The sequence below is a fragment of the Coenobita brevimanus genome, chromosome 73 (assembly GCF_032717465.1).
Source record: "Coenobita brevimanus isolate Jiangsu-jjx chromosome 73, ASM3271746v2, whole genome shotgun sequence".
NCBI lineage: Eukaryota > Metazoa > Arthropoda > Malacostraca > Decapoda > Coenobitidae > Coenobita > Coenobita brevimanus.
This window is the reverse complement of record NC_137026.1, coordinates 36,174,794-36,187,202: the sequence shown is the minus strand read 5'-3', so window position 1 is coordinate 36,187,202 and position 12,409 is coordinate 36,174,794.

The window sequence follows — 12,409 nt, the reverse complement described above, 5'->3', positions numbered from 1 at the left end:
GCCTACAGTAACTTGTAATCTTACAGCACTTCTCTTGTCCTGGGTGTTTATATCAACTGTTCCTACACTACCCCTTTTATCCTGGCTTGTGGACACTACTTTTGCTCCTGGATCTTTGGGAACATTTTTGTTTTTCTCCTCATACATGGATTTAACACCAGGTAATACCACATTCTGGTTCTGCTGGCTGGTGGAGTGGCTGGAATGTGAACCATCCGCCCCACTTTCATTATCAACCTGGCCGAGTGTCAGGAAGTTGAAAGAGGTTCGGCAAAGGCAGCCGTTGCTTGTGAGAAAGATGACTTTTTTGCTGACCATGTTACCAGCTATTCTACATGGCTGAATGTTTTCCACAATTGCATGAACTACCCTACCCCTATTGGCTGGCTCTCCTACTCGATGCCTTGTCTTCCCCATCACCAAATGCTCCCTTTCAAAGAGGTAGTGACTCAGCTCCCCACTCTGACTGAGGAGACTTAAAAGTTTCTCTGCAGGGTTGTGTGAATAAAGTACCCTGGAGTCCTCAATATGTAACTCCCTAACCCTCTTCTGGAACCACCCACAGACAGGATGATCCCCCTCTCTATGATACACAACCAAGTGGAAGGTTTGTACAAGGAAGTTGGAGTTTAGAGGTTGATCCATGGCGATATCTGAAGGCAGTGGAACGGTCCTCGCCAACCCATTATAGGTGTAAGAGAATACATTTGGAGGCAACATGTTCACCTGTCCTTCAAAAATGAGGTACACTTCTTGGGATGGGCTGCTCTCTCTTTCTTCATCAATAAGAGTTTGCTTTACACTTTTCTCGGGGCCTTTGGTTGAGTTTCGAAACACCATAGACTTCTGCTTAGCCATGGAATCGTATGTGCTTGCTTGGTCCCTGGTGTCAGTCTGAACAGCAGCTGCAGCCCCCAGGCAAAGTCTGTTGTCTCTGCCTGCACCTCTCCCAGTCTGCAGGGCTGAAACAGATGGAAGAATGGAAGTGCTTTGGTCCACGTCACTGCTTACATCTCTCCCACTCAGCAGCATTGAAACAGATGGTGAAATAGAAGTGTCCTCATCAGCTTCAACAACAATAAGCAAGGCTACCCAGGGAGAGTTTGTACCAGGACTAATATTCTCCTTTAAGTGGAGAGTAACTGGCGAGGATGCTGGGATAGCCAAACAACGCTGACCTTTGGCTGTGTAGATTGCCTTTATATTTTCTACCATGATAGTCCTGATCTGATTATCAAGGGTCAAGTCAAACACCAAAATGTTGTTGACTCGGCCCCGGAAAATTCCAGGAACATCATAGAAGTACCTGCTACTTACTGAGCTGTTATAAGCAACATGTGGCTTGCTTCCCACCCAAATGGCAACAATCTGCAGTCTAGAGTCATCCTCCACATGAGCATCAAATCTGACGGGAATTTTGTCACTGTTCTGTTCCGCATCCATCAAACTGCCATTCAGGACGAAGTAAGCTCTCTTCCCCACCGTCACCTCTAATGTCACACCATTTATTTCCGCTGCAATCACAAAAAGCTTAAAGTTCTTGTGGTAAAAGAGGGTCCCTCGACAGTTCTTGTACAGCTTTGAACTTGGCAGTGTGGTGTGTTCTTCAACTGTCAACCTCTTCCCTCTAGCAAGCTGTTCTATATTACTGGTGCCAGGTACAAGTGCACTGTCTAATCCTACAGTGGACAGGAAGTCTGTTTGTCCTGTATTCCCTCTCACAGCTGTACCAAGTGCCACCCCATATGGCTGAGCTACACTAGAAACAGATGCATCACTGGTCATATATGGCCTGCTCTCTAAGATATCCAATGAACGCATAGGACTACAGGCCCTGTCTCTCATTATGGGCTTAGCAACTGCCCCAGAGCAAAAATCTCCACTTACAGCATCAATCTGTCTACTTTTGTCTCTCCCTGTCCTGATCGCTGAAGCAGAAGACACAACAAAAGAGGTTCTGGCCTTTTTTTCCTCAATGACAATAAGAAGTGGAATCCAAGGAGAATCAGTACCAAGGTTGATATTCTCCTTCAAGTGCATGGTGACAGATGATGAGTGAGGAATGGAGGATACATGATGACCTTTTGATGTGTAGATAGCATTGGTTTTTTCTGTTGAGATGCTTTCTGTCTGCCCATCCAGGATCACATCAAATATCATTACATCGCTGAACTGCCCTCGATAAATCCCAGCAACGTCGTAGTAGTAACGGCTGCTCCTGGACTTATTGAATACACTTACTGGTTTCCTTCCCTTCCATATTGCAACGATGTGCAACTTGGTCCGGCTCTCACAATAAACATCAAACTGCACGGGAGTCTGGGTGCTAACTCTCTCCGGCTCAAGAATCACTCCATTGTCCACTAAAAAGGCTCTCCCACCAACGGTTAATTCTGCCGGTAAGTTATTCAGCCTTGTTGAGATCATAAACTGCTTGAAGAAATCGTGCCAGTACAGCATCCCACTGCAATTCTTGAACACATTTTGGGAATCTTGCTGAGCACGACTGAGGTCCGTCTGAATAGTCCTGGATACCATCTCCTGCACATCAGACCTTACATTTTCAGCAAAACTTGTGGGTGAGGCTGTCATACTTGTGCCTGTGCTGGTCATAAACCTCTGATGAGTTGTCAGACGAGCCCGTACTGCACTCTCACTTGCAGATGCTTGTGGTGTGTGCGTGTTCCAATCACTGTATTCACCTGCAGCAGAAAAGACATTACTACACGCAAATGGTGAGGCTTCCAAGGTTGTGGGAGAGCCTATGGGACTGGAGGCCTGGTCTCTTGAATGCAGTTTGATAGTTGCCACAGAGCTGAGACCAAGGCTTTGATTTCTGTCAACTTCCCTACTGCTTCCATCTCTCTGAATCTTAACTGATGAAAGAGATTGGAGGATATACTTGCCACTGGTGCTGTCTACATCTCTCTTACTCCTAACAGCTAAATGAGATGGCAGGATATAATTACTATTGGTGCTGTCTAAATCTCTCTCAGCTGTAACCACTGGAAGAGATAAGAGGCTATTTGTGTCACTACTACTGTGCTCTGCCCCAACAACAATAAGAAGTGCTTTCCATGGAGAGTTACTGGTACCATCCGGGCTCATGCTTTCCTTTAGATGAAGGCTGACCCGTGAAGATAAGGGGATGGAAGTACAGCGATAACCCTCAGAGGTGTAGATGGCTTTGGTGTGTTCCGTTGTGATGCCTCTGGTCTGGTCATCGATGGTCACATCAAACATCAACGTGTTATCAATCTGACCTCGGTAAATGCCGGAAATGTCAAAGTAATATCGGCTACTCTTGGACTTGTTCAACACACTCTCTGGCTTCATCCCTTGCCACACGGCAACTATGTTCATCTTGTTTCTGCTTTCACAATACACATCAAACTTGACAGCCACCTCTTTACTCCCTTTCTCCAGTTCAATTACTTTGCCCTTATTTATCAACAGTGCTCTCTTGCCAACTGTTAATGTATCCACTGGCAAGGTCTTAAGTTTGGAAAAGATAAAAAACAGCCTAGAGTACTTATCCCAGTACAGTATCCCAGGGCAGTTCTTAAACACTTTTACTGTTTGCTTTTGTGCTACATTCTCCTTGCTCTGAGCTCCTTTGGTATCTCTCAAGGCCTCTGTCTCTCCATCAACTCTCAAAGGTGACAAGACATTTTTACCAAGTTTTGACGCTACATTTAAATTTATTCCTGAAGCATGTGCACCACCAGACTGGCTTTCCGTAACATCATTCACACTTACTACTTTAGTCTCTGTTCTTCCTCTACTCCTTGTTCTTTCTTGTGGGGTACGAGAAGGTGCAGGGAGAAGAGGTGCTGCTTTCTGTAGTGCTCCAGCCTCACTCTGCTTCCCCTCTACAATCACCAAAGCTGCCAGCCAATGTGCTTTGTCTTGATTTCCGACATCCATCTCCTTCAAGTGCAGCGTGACATGTGACGACTCTGGAATGGCAGAACATCGCTGACCTTCGTGTGTATATATAGCAAGGGTGTGTTCCACCATGATAGCTTTAGTCTGTCCATTTAGGCTTACATCAAAGACCAAGAGGTTGCTGATCTGGCACCGGTAGACTCCGGATATGTCGTAGTAATATCTGCAGGTCTTGGATTTATTGTAGGTGGTAACTGGTTTGCTTCCCTTCCATATGGCAACCACATGAATCTTTGTCTTGCTCTCCAAATGAACATCGAACTGGACAGGTATCTGTGAGAGTCTGTCTTCTGGCTCGGTCACCTTTCCATTCTCAACAAACAGCGCTCTTTTGCCGATGACCACCTCAGGAGGCAAACCGTTCAGTCTATTGGAGATCATGTACAGCTTCAAGTCCTTCTGCCAGTACAAAATACCATGGACATTTTTGAAAACTTTTGAACTCTTGGAAGTCTGTTTTTGTGAAATGCTGGAACTAACTGCAACAGCACCAGTACAAACAGCAGTATTCCCATGTAAGGACTTGTTGTCTTTTGTAGTACTAGTAGGAGAAGTGTTCTTTTTTGTAGCACTGGTGCCTGGAGTTTTTCTCTTTGTAACACTAGTAGTTGAACTGTCTCTTTTTGCAGCTGAAGTTTCTCTTTTTGTAGCACCAGTGGCTGAAGAAGTGTCCCTGTTCGTAGCACTAACAGGTGAAGCATCTCTTTTCGTAGAAGTTTCTCTTTCTGTGGCACTAGTGGCTGACATGTCTTTTCTTCTTCCCTCCTTGGGCAAAACAGCTGCTTTTTCAACACAAGCAGCAGCTACATTTTCTCTTACTGCTGATGTGGCACTCAAGGCTTCACTCATGTCCTCACTGTCCCTTGGCAACTGAATCATCACTGTGTCCCACGTTTCATTCCCATCCTTGCTGACAATTCTTCTTACATGGGTATTTACCTTCCCCCCAATGGTCTTTGCCAGGTGATTCCCACAGAACACATTCTCTTGCACACATGGAATCTCAACATGCACACCGTTCTCCTCGTACGTCAGACTAGACGTGCTCTCACCCACAACCAGATCAGCCTCGGCATCACAGTGCATGTAGAACTGTTCCTTCCCAGCCGTATAAACCTTACCTGAGGCTTTGTACAGGGTGAAAGGACTGAAACTCATGCTCTTGTCGTTCTGTGGTTTATCTCCTGACCACAAGCACGTGCACATCCATCCATACTGATAACTACCTTTGTCATCAATAGAAACAAGCATAAACACATTGGCAAATAACTCTCCAGGCCTGAGTTTTGCTAACTGTATGACCTCCCCACTACTCTGTATATTCTTTCCATTGATGAAGACAACGGACTTGGGGAACCTCAGAGAATGCTCTTTGCCATGAATGACCAAGCTAACAACCCCATAATCACCGGCGTATGAAAGCAACTTGACATTTACGTTCATAAATGCTTCAACCCCCACGTAGGAATTAAAGTATGGCTCTGTGGTAAATTTTGGCTTAGCTTCCTGCCAAACCACCAATACGATGAATTTGGCTGTCCCCGGCCGAACCACTGCATCAAAATAAACATCCGCCCCATCCGCCAAATTCTCTAAAGGTATAGGTTTGCCTCCTTTCCAAACAAGACCCACACCACACGGACCCAAAGAGATGTTTTCCAATCTCGTACTGACAAAAATCCGGGCTGAGTTGATCTCTGTTACAATACAGCGTTCATCGAGGACCGTGCAAATCTTCCCCTTCTGGTTGTATAGACAGTCAGGGGGGACACGACTGGGAATTGAAAGGGGACTGGACTGGCTCATCTTTGAACTTTTAACTGTAGATTTGCTTTCGTCTGCAGAATTAACTGGTGACTGGCTTCTGCTTCTAGATTTATCCACAGACCTGCTAATGCTTGTAGATTTTACCGGAGACTGGTTCCTCTCTGTACATTTGCCTTGTAACTCTGACTGTGTGTTGTCTCCTGTTTTTATGCTATCAAGTTCTGGTTTCTTTGCAGTGATTATTGGTGTTGTCATGGTCTTGCCTTTATACCCAGCCCTCTCTTCCACCTCGTGCATCTCACTCTCCTCTTTATGATGTGTTTTCTGTTCCTCATCTTGTTCTCCTTGTTCTAGTTCTCCTTTCTCTACTTCTTGTTCTGTCTTCTGCTTCTCCTTATGCTCTCCTTGCTCTTCCACATCCTCATCCAGAAAACAAACATCAGCTTTGAACCATACTGTATCATCTACTTCCCCATCTCCAAGTAAATACTCTCTCTCCTCTTCTCCTTCTGAATCATCTGTATTTCTACCTGAATGTATCGCACGTTCATTAAATGTACAAGAATATGTGTCAACTAATGCACAATCTTGTAAGGTTGGGTCATACTCTATTGACAAATCTGAGTCATCCTCCTCCTCACTCTCAACATGATCTGGTTGAGAGAGAGAGGGGTTTTGTAGAGCTGGGTCGTATTCTATAGCAGACAAATCTGAGTCATCCTCCTCCTCACTCTCAACATGCTCTTGAGCTGGCTGAGAGAGAGATGTGTTTTGTAGAGTCGGGTCATATTCGACAGACAAATCTGAGTCATCCTCCTCCTCACTCTCAACATGCTCTTGATTTGGTCGAGAGAGAGAGGTGTTTTGTAGAGCCGGGTCATATTCGACAGCAGACAAATCTGAGTCATCCTCCTCCTCACTCTCAACACGTTCTTGATTTGGTTGAGAGAGAGATGTTTTGAGAGTTGAGTCATATTCTACTGAGAAATCTAAGTCATCATCCTCATCACTAGCTAAATGCTCTTGATTTGGTTGAGAGAGAGATGTTTTGAGAGTTGGGTCATATTCTACTGAGAAATCGAAGTCACCATCCTCATCACTAGCTAAATGCTCTTGATTTGGTTGAGAGAGAGAAGAACTTTGTAAAGCTGGGTCGGATTCTACACGGTTCACATACTTCTCTAAACCTTGTGAAGTTGGGTACCATTTTACTGACGTTTCTGAATTAGTGTCACTGTTCTCATCCTCCCCTGCACTCCTTCCACTCTCTGAATCAATTCCACTCACTCTCTCATTACCTTCAGTCTCATCTTCCTCAAAACCAGTTTCTGCTCCCCAATCATCTCCCACCTCATTTTTCTCTAAATCAGTCTGACCATTTCTAGTTTCACTCAAGAATTTCCCTCCTGATTCACTCTTCTCTCCCTCACGCAGATCTGCCTTGTTCACTTCCTCTTGATCCATTTTCTTCTTGGACATCAGCTAGTCCTCTGACTCATTTGCATTATAAGAGCTGCTTGATATGGTGCTGGTGTTTGGATATATGCTCTGCCTCACCCAGGTGCATGCATTACATCTTCTCACGTCACCTGAAAATTAATAAGTATTAGTAGTTTTATTCAGCACCGGAGAAATTCTTCCAACTGGAGAGGTTATATACAGTCTTCATTTACTCCTTCACAACAAGACATCTCACAGTCTATCTATCTACAGCCATATGTCTTAATCCCATAACGCCTCCATATCGCCCTGTCCCCTGCCATTACGCTGCCCTTCCCCCAACTCACACCCAATAAAATCCTCGGGAAGCTGCAAGAATACATCAATACTCATTCTTCACCTAACTAACCAGAACCTGGGGACAAATAGATTTCGGGCCCAACCTGACTTACTGCCATCTGTACGTTGTTACTGCCAGTGTCAACAACCTAACTTTAGTGCCCTTAGTACCGTAACAGGGTTAGGGTGTTAGCTACTGCAGAAGTGAACTACACAATTACAAAACTTGATCCCTGTCATAGGGTTTTCATAATTTGTTAACAAGAGCTCTCCTACATATTGTTATTAAAAAAAAGAAAGTGTCAAATAAAGAACTACTTCTCTGGACATCCTGCATGAATCCCTCCTGAATGAATGTAAAAAAAAGGACAAATTTACTTGGAATTTCCTGTATGAATCACTACTGCATGGGAAAAAAAAAAAAATAATGATTTTCAGAAAAAAAAAAAAAAAAAAAAAAAAAAAAGGAAATTTAGCGGGAACACTCTGCATGAAACACACTGGAGGTGGTCTGGCCATGTGGAGAGGATGGAGAGCGAGAAACTGACGCTGAGAGCAGGGCAATGAAGTGGAGGGGGACAGGGTGACATGGAGGTGATTTGTTCATGGCCACCCCTCACAGGACTAAGGCATCTGGCAATAGACAGATAGACGTTGCATGAATCCCTGTTCCATGAGCATTAAAAACAAAAAAATCACTTTAGGGGGTTAGGTTAGGTTGTGTAAGGTCAGGTTTATGTTACGTTAGGATGCATTGCTGTTGGGTTAGATTAGTCTAGATTATGAAATTTAATATGCACAGTTATATACCATCATCCACTCACTTGATGTAGTGCTGCCTGCTTCCTTAGCTTTTATCATTCTTTTTCTGTGCCTGCCCTCCTCTCTTCCTATTTCTCCTATCTTTCCTGTCACTTCTTATTCCTCTTCTTTCCTTTACAGGTGGCTTTACATTGAGTGACAAGCCAAATGGTTTCCTGTAAGCCAAGAAACCACTTACAACGCTGGGTGGTAACCATATAACCAACTCATACGTGCTCCCTACGTGTCAGCAAGTGGGTTGGTGGAGGGTTAGTGCCCCTCCCCGTAAAACAACTAACTCAGTGTCAAATGGCCACCCTTTGTGGGATTGTGGTGTCTGGCAATAGATAGATAGATTGATAGAAGTTAGTATCGCTGTAATAATAAATTCTGTCTGCAAAACAAATACAAGTGAATTGGAATGAACATTAATCAAAACAACAGAACAAAATCAACAATAAACAATCATTTACCACAACAAATGATTTGAAAAATATATAGAAAAAAAAAGAAGGAGGACGTGAATTGGTATAGAATTTCAGCAGTTTACCTAAGAAAATGTGAGAAAATTAGTAATAATCAGTTAAATGTAAGATTAATGGTGGTTGCAAAATAATATATGGTACAAGCATACGTGTCAAGTGGGGTTGGTGGAGGATTAGTGCCCCTCCCTGTAAAAACAATTAACTCTGAGCCCTTGGCCACCCCGTTTGGGATACATGGCGTCTGGCAATGAATGAATGAATGAATGTCAAAATCAAAGCTGTAAATGTGAATAACCACACATATTTCACACTAAAACTTCACAAATGTGGCTGTTTATCTCCTATATACAAGAATATGACACATAATTAATGATAAAGCATTTGTAACATACGTAAAAACCGACAAAAAAAATCAAAACCGCAAATGTGACTAACGATACATTTCTCTTGCTATCTCATACTAAAACATAAAAAAAAAATGGTGGCTATTTATTTCCTATAGACAAGAATATCAGATACAATTAATAATAAAACCATAACATACACATCGTACACAATACACAAGCTTGCAACAAAATCAATGCCTCAAAGGTCAATGAAAATACTTCACTTATTACATAAAAACTTCAGAATGCTGGCTATTTATCTCGAACATACCGTAAAACCATGACCAATTAATATTATTGGTATAAATAACACGTAAACAGAACACAAAGATACCCATATAGTCAAACCATTAGATCTGGATAATTACATATACTTCACTTATTCTTTCACCTCAGTGTTTCAAAAAGTTGGCTATTTATCTCCTATACACAAGGCAATTATAAATTATTAAGGAAAAAATGCATAAATATCACATATAAACAAACCCTACTCACAGCCACCTCCCCACCTCCACTCCAAAACAACCTTGTCTTTTCTCACACCGCGGGACAGTAACATTTTCCCCTCGATATCCTCTTATGCAGAGTCTGTATCGATATTAAAAAGAGATAAAGAAAATCCCAAGAACAGGTGAAGGTGTCATATACTGTAAAACACTGCGTTAAATAAATTCCTAAAAACTCTATAGTATAGCTACCGACTTGCTGACCAGGCGATGCTGTCATTACTTTCGGCCACGGCTGGTACTGATCTGTTTCACTATTCCTCTACTGCTCCAATACTACCATTTACTCCTATATGTAATACGTCATACGAATGCCTCTGTATTTTATAACAGATTGTACTTTTTTTTTGGAGGGGGGGGACGGTTGTGGCTACACACACGCAAAAAAAAAAAAAAAAAAAAAAAAAGTGTGGCCACATCCACGAGTGTCCAATTACTGACTGTATGTGACTGTATTTGCTGTCACATTTCAATTCAGTTCAAAACTCAGTCCCCCTGGAGTAAATCCGTGACTAACGGGGGTTACGACAGTCCTAATCCGTGGATACAGGGGTCGACTATGGGGCATTTCTACACCTCGCTCTGAAATTGTTAAGCTGGCAATTTTACCAATTCAGGAGTGATTCATGTGAGATTATCCCAGTGCAAACTCTGGGTCGCTGAATGTGTAGGCCACAAAACTTCCTATTTGTGTTGTTTCTGCATAGGACCATTAACACCTTTCAACCAGAACCTGGGAAAAATACACTGGGACCTTGAAATTTTGTTGTATTAGCACCCTGTACCTTTTACAACAATAAATATTTCAGTTCAATCTTACGGGTCCCTTACCCTCCAGCCGTCCTAACAACTCCCCCCTTCTTCCAGTGATATACGTACTGTTCCATAAGTGTGAAAGATGATCATTCTTATACCCTGACTAAGTAATATTACAGTCTACTTATTACATACTAGTGAGCTCCTACCTTGCTCTCCTGGCCATCCCTGTCGTATTGGTGCCACTAACACCTCCCCCTCTCCCAGGCCCTGCTTACAATGGGTGCCTTGTTTCATTAGAGCAGGCTAGACCCCCAGAACGAGAGCACTCCCTCCCCTTCCCCCCTTCTCTCTCTCTCTCTCTCTCTCTCTCTCTCTCTCTCTCTCTCTCTCTCTCTCTCTCTCATACACACACACACACACACACACACACACACACACACATTTATCATTAAACTGTATGACACTTTTCTGTTAATCCTTGCACAGCATAAATGGCCACAGAAGCTCAGATAAGCATAAAAATAAACTTTATTACAAAGAATAATTATTTACATCAGTCCAATATAAAAATACAAACTACCATTTCAGTATAGATACCACTAACTAAGGAAACACAACCAAGGAGATGAACTTACAACATATACTCTATTCACATTAACTTGGCCTCAAGCTGCTGTCTCCATCTTGAAAGCTGAACACTCCCATCATCCAATCATTCTTCGCTTTATTAAGAGTGTAAGGGCTAGTAAATGGCTTCCTGGGCAGCATTTTACGACAGGAAAATCTCCAGCCACCTCTACAGAAATTAACCTGTTGCTTGAAATACATGGCCGTCACCCAAATGAAGTACCCTACCACCAAACCACCAAACATCTGTATAAATATGAACGATTTTGTTAAACCTACTGATTGGTTTCTGTTGCTGCTGAACCCAGTTTCGTCTATAGGTAAGCTGACCTGTTTTGCGGGGCCGTCCTACAGGTACAGTACAGAACATACACCGTGTAGGGATCTGGCACTCCCTTGTGGTAGACAGTGCTTCGCCAGGATCAGATCAGGGATTATATGAGGCAAGTGGGTGGACGCCTCGGCTGCTTTACTGTAACATCCAGAGGGCAGTCTTTGGAGTCTTTGTAAGGATGTCCCGGCACTAAGACATCGTAACACACTACATAATAGCCAGCGACATATATACTGTTGATATGTAGTACGGAGGTTTGAGGAAAGGCGTGCCTAAATTCGAGGGAGCTGGAGGAAACGGCAGTGGAGATTCTAACTAGGGAAATCTACTTATCCGTGACTCAACTACCACCGTTACTCACAGCCATAAAAGGCACACATATGACCCTCAGAGCTGCAGTGCCAGTAGAGATCAAGAAAGGGCCATAATTTTGTCCTTACATTACAAATCAATTCTGTGGCTAAAGGAGATAACCACAGCACCAACAGACCTCCCAACACAGGACACTCAGAGCCATAGCGACCAAGGAAGGGCCAGTCTCAACCTCAGTCCCCAGAACTCTAGTGGGATAATATCAGACACGTTTCTTTGTGGCAAGACGAGGCTACCACTGCACTCACAGGATACAGAGTACCCAGGTATAGAGCACCCACGTATAGAGCTCCCAGGTATAGAACACCCACGTACAGAGCACCCACGTATACAGCACTACAGGGTCACTTTTAGTCCTTGCATCTCAGTCCTTGTGGCAAATTTGAACCTACAATTAGCACAGCCAGGAAAAAACCTCCACGTCACATTTATGACATTCAAAGCTGTGTTGCTGTGAGAGGCTGTGAGAGGGACGCTGTTTATCCACACACCCCAGGCCCTTTGGAGTAAATCCGTGACTAAAAGGGATTACCACAGCCCTATTCCGTGGCTATAGGGGATTGACACAGCCCTAATCCTTGTCCAAAGGGGATTACCACAACCCTAACAGCCCTAACAGACCTCCATGTTGCATCCACAGAGCTG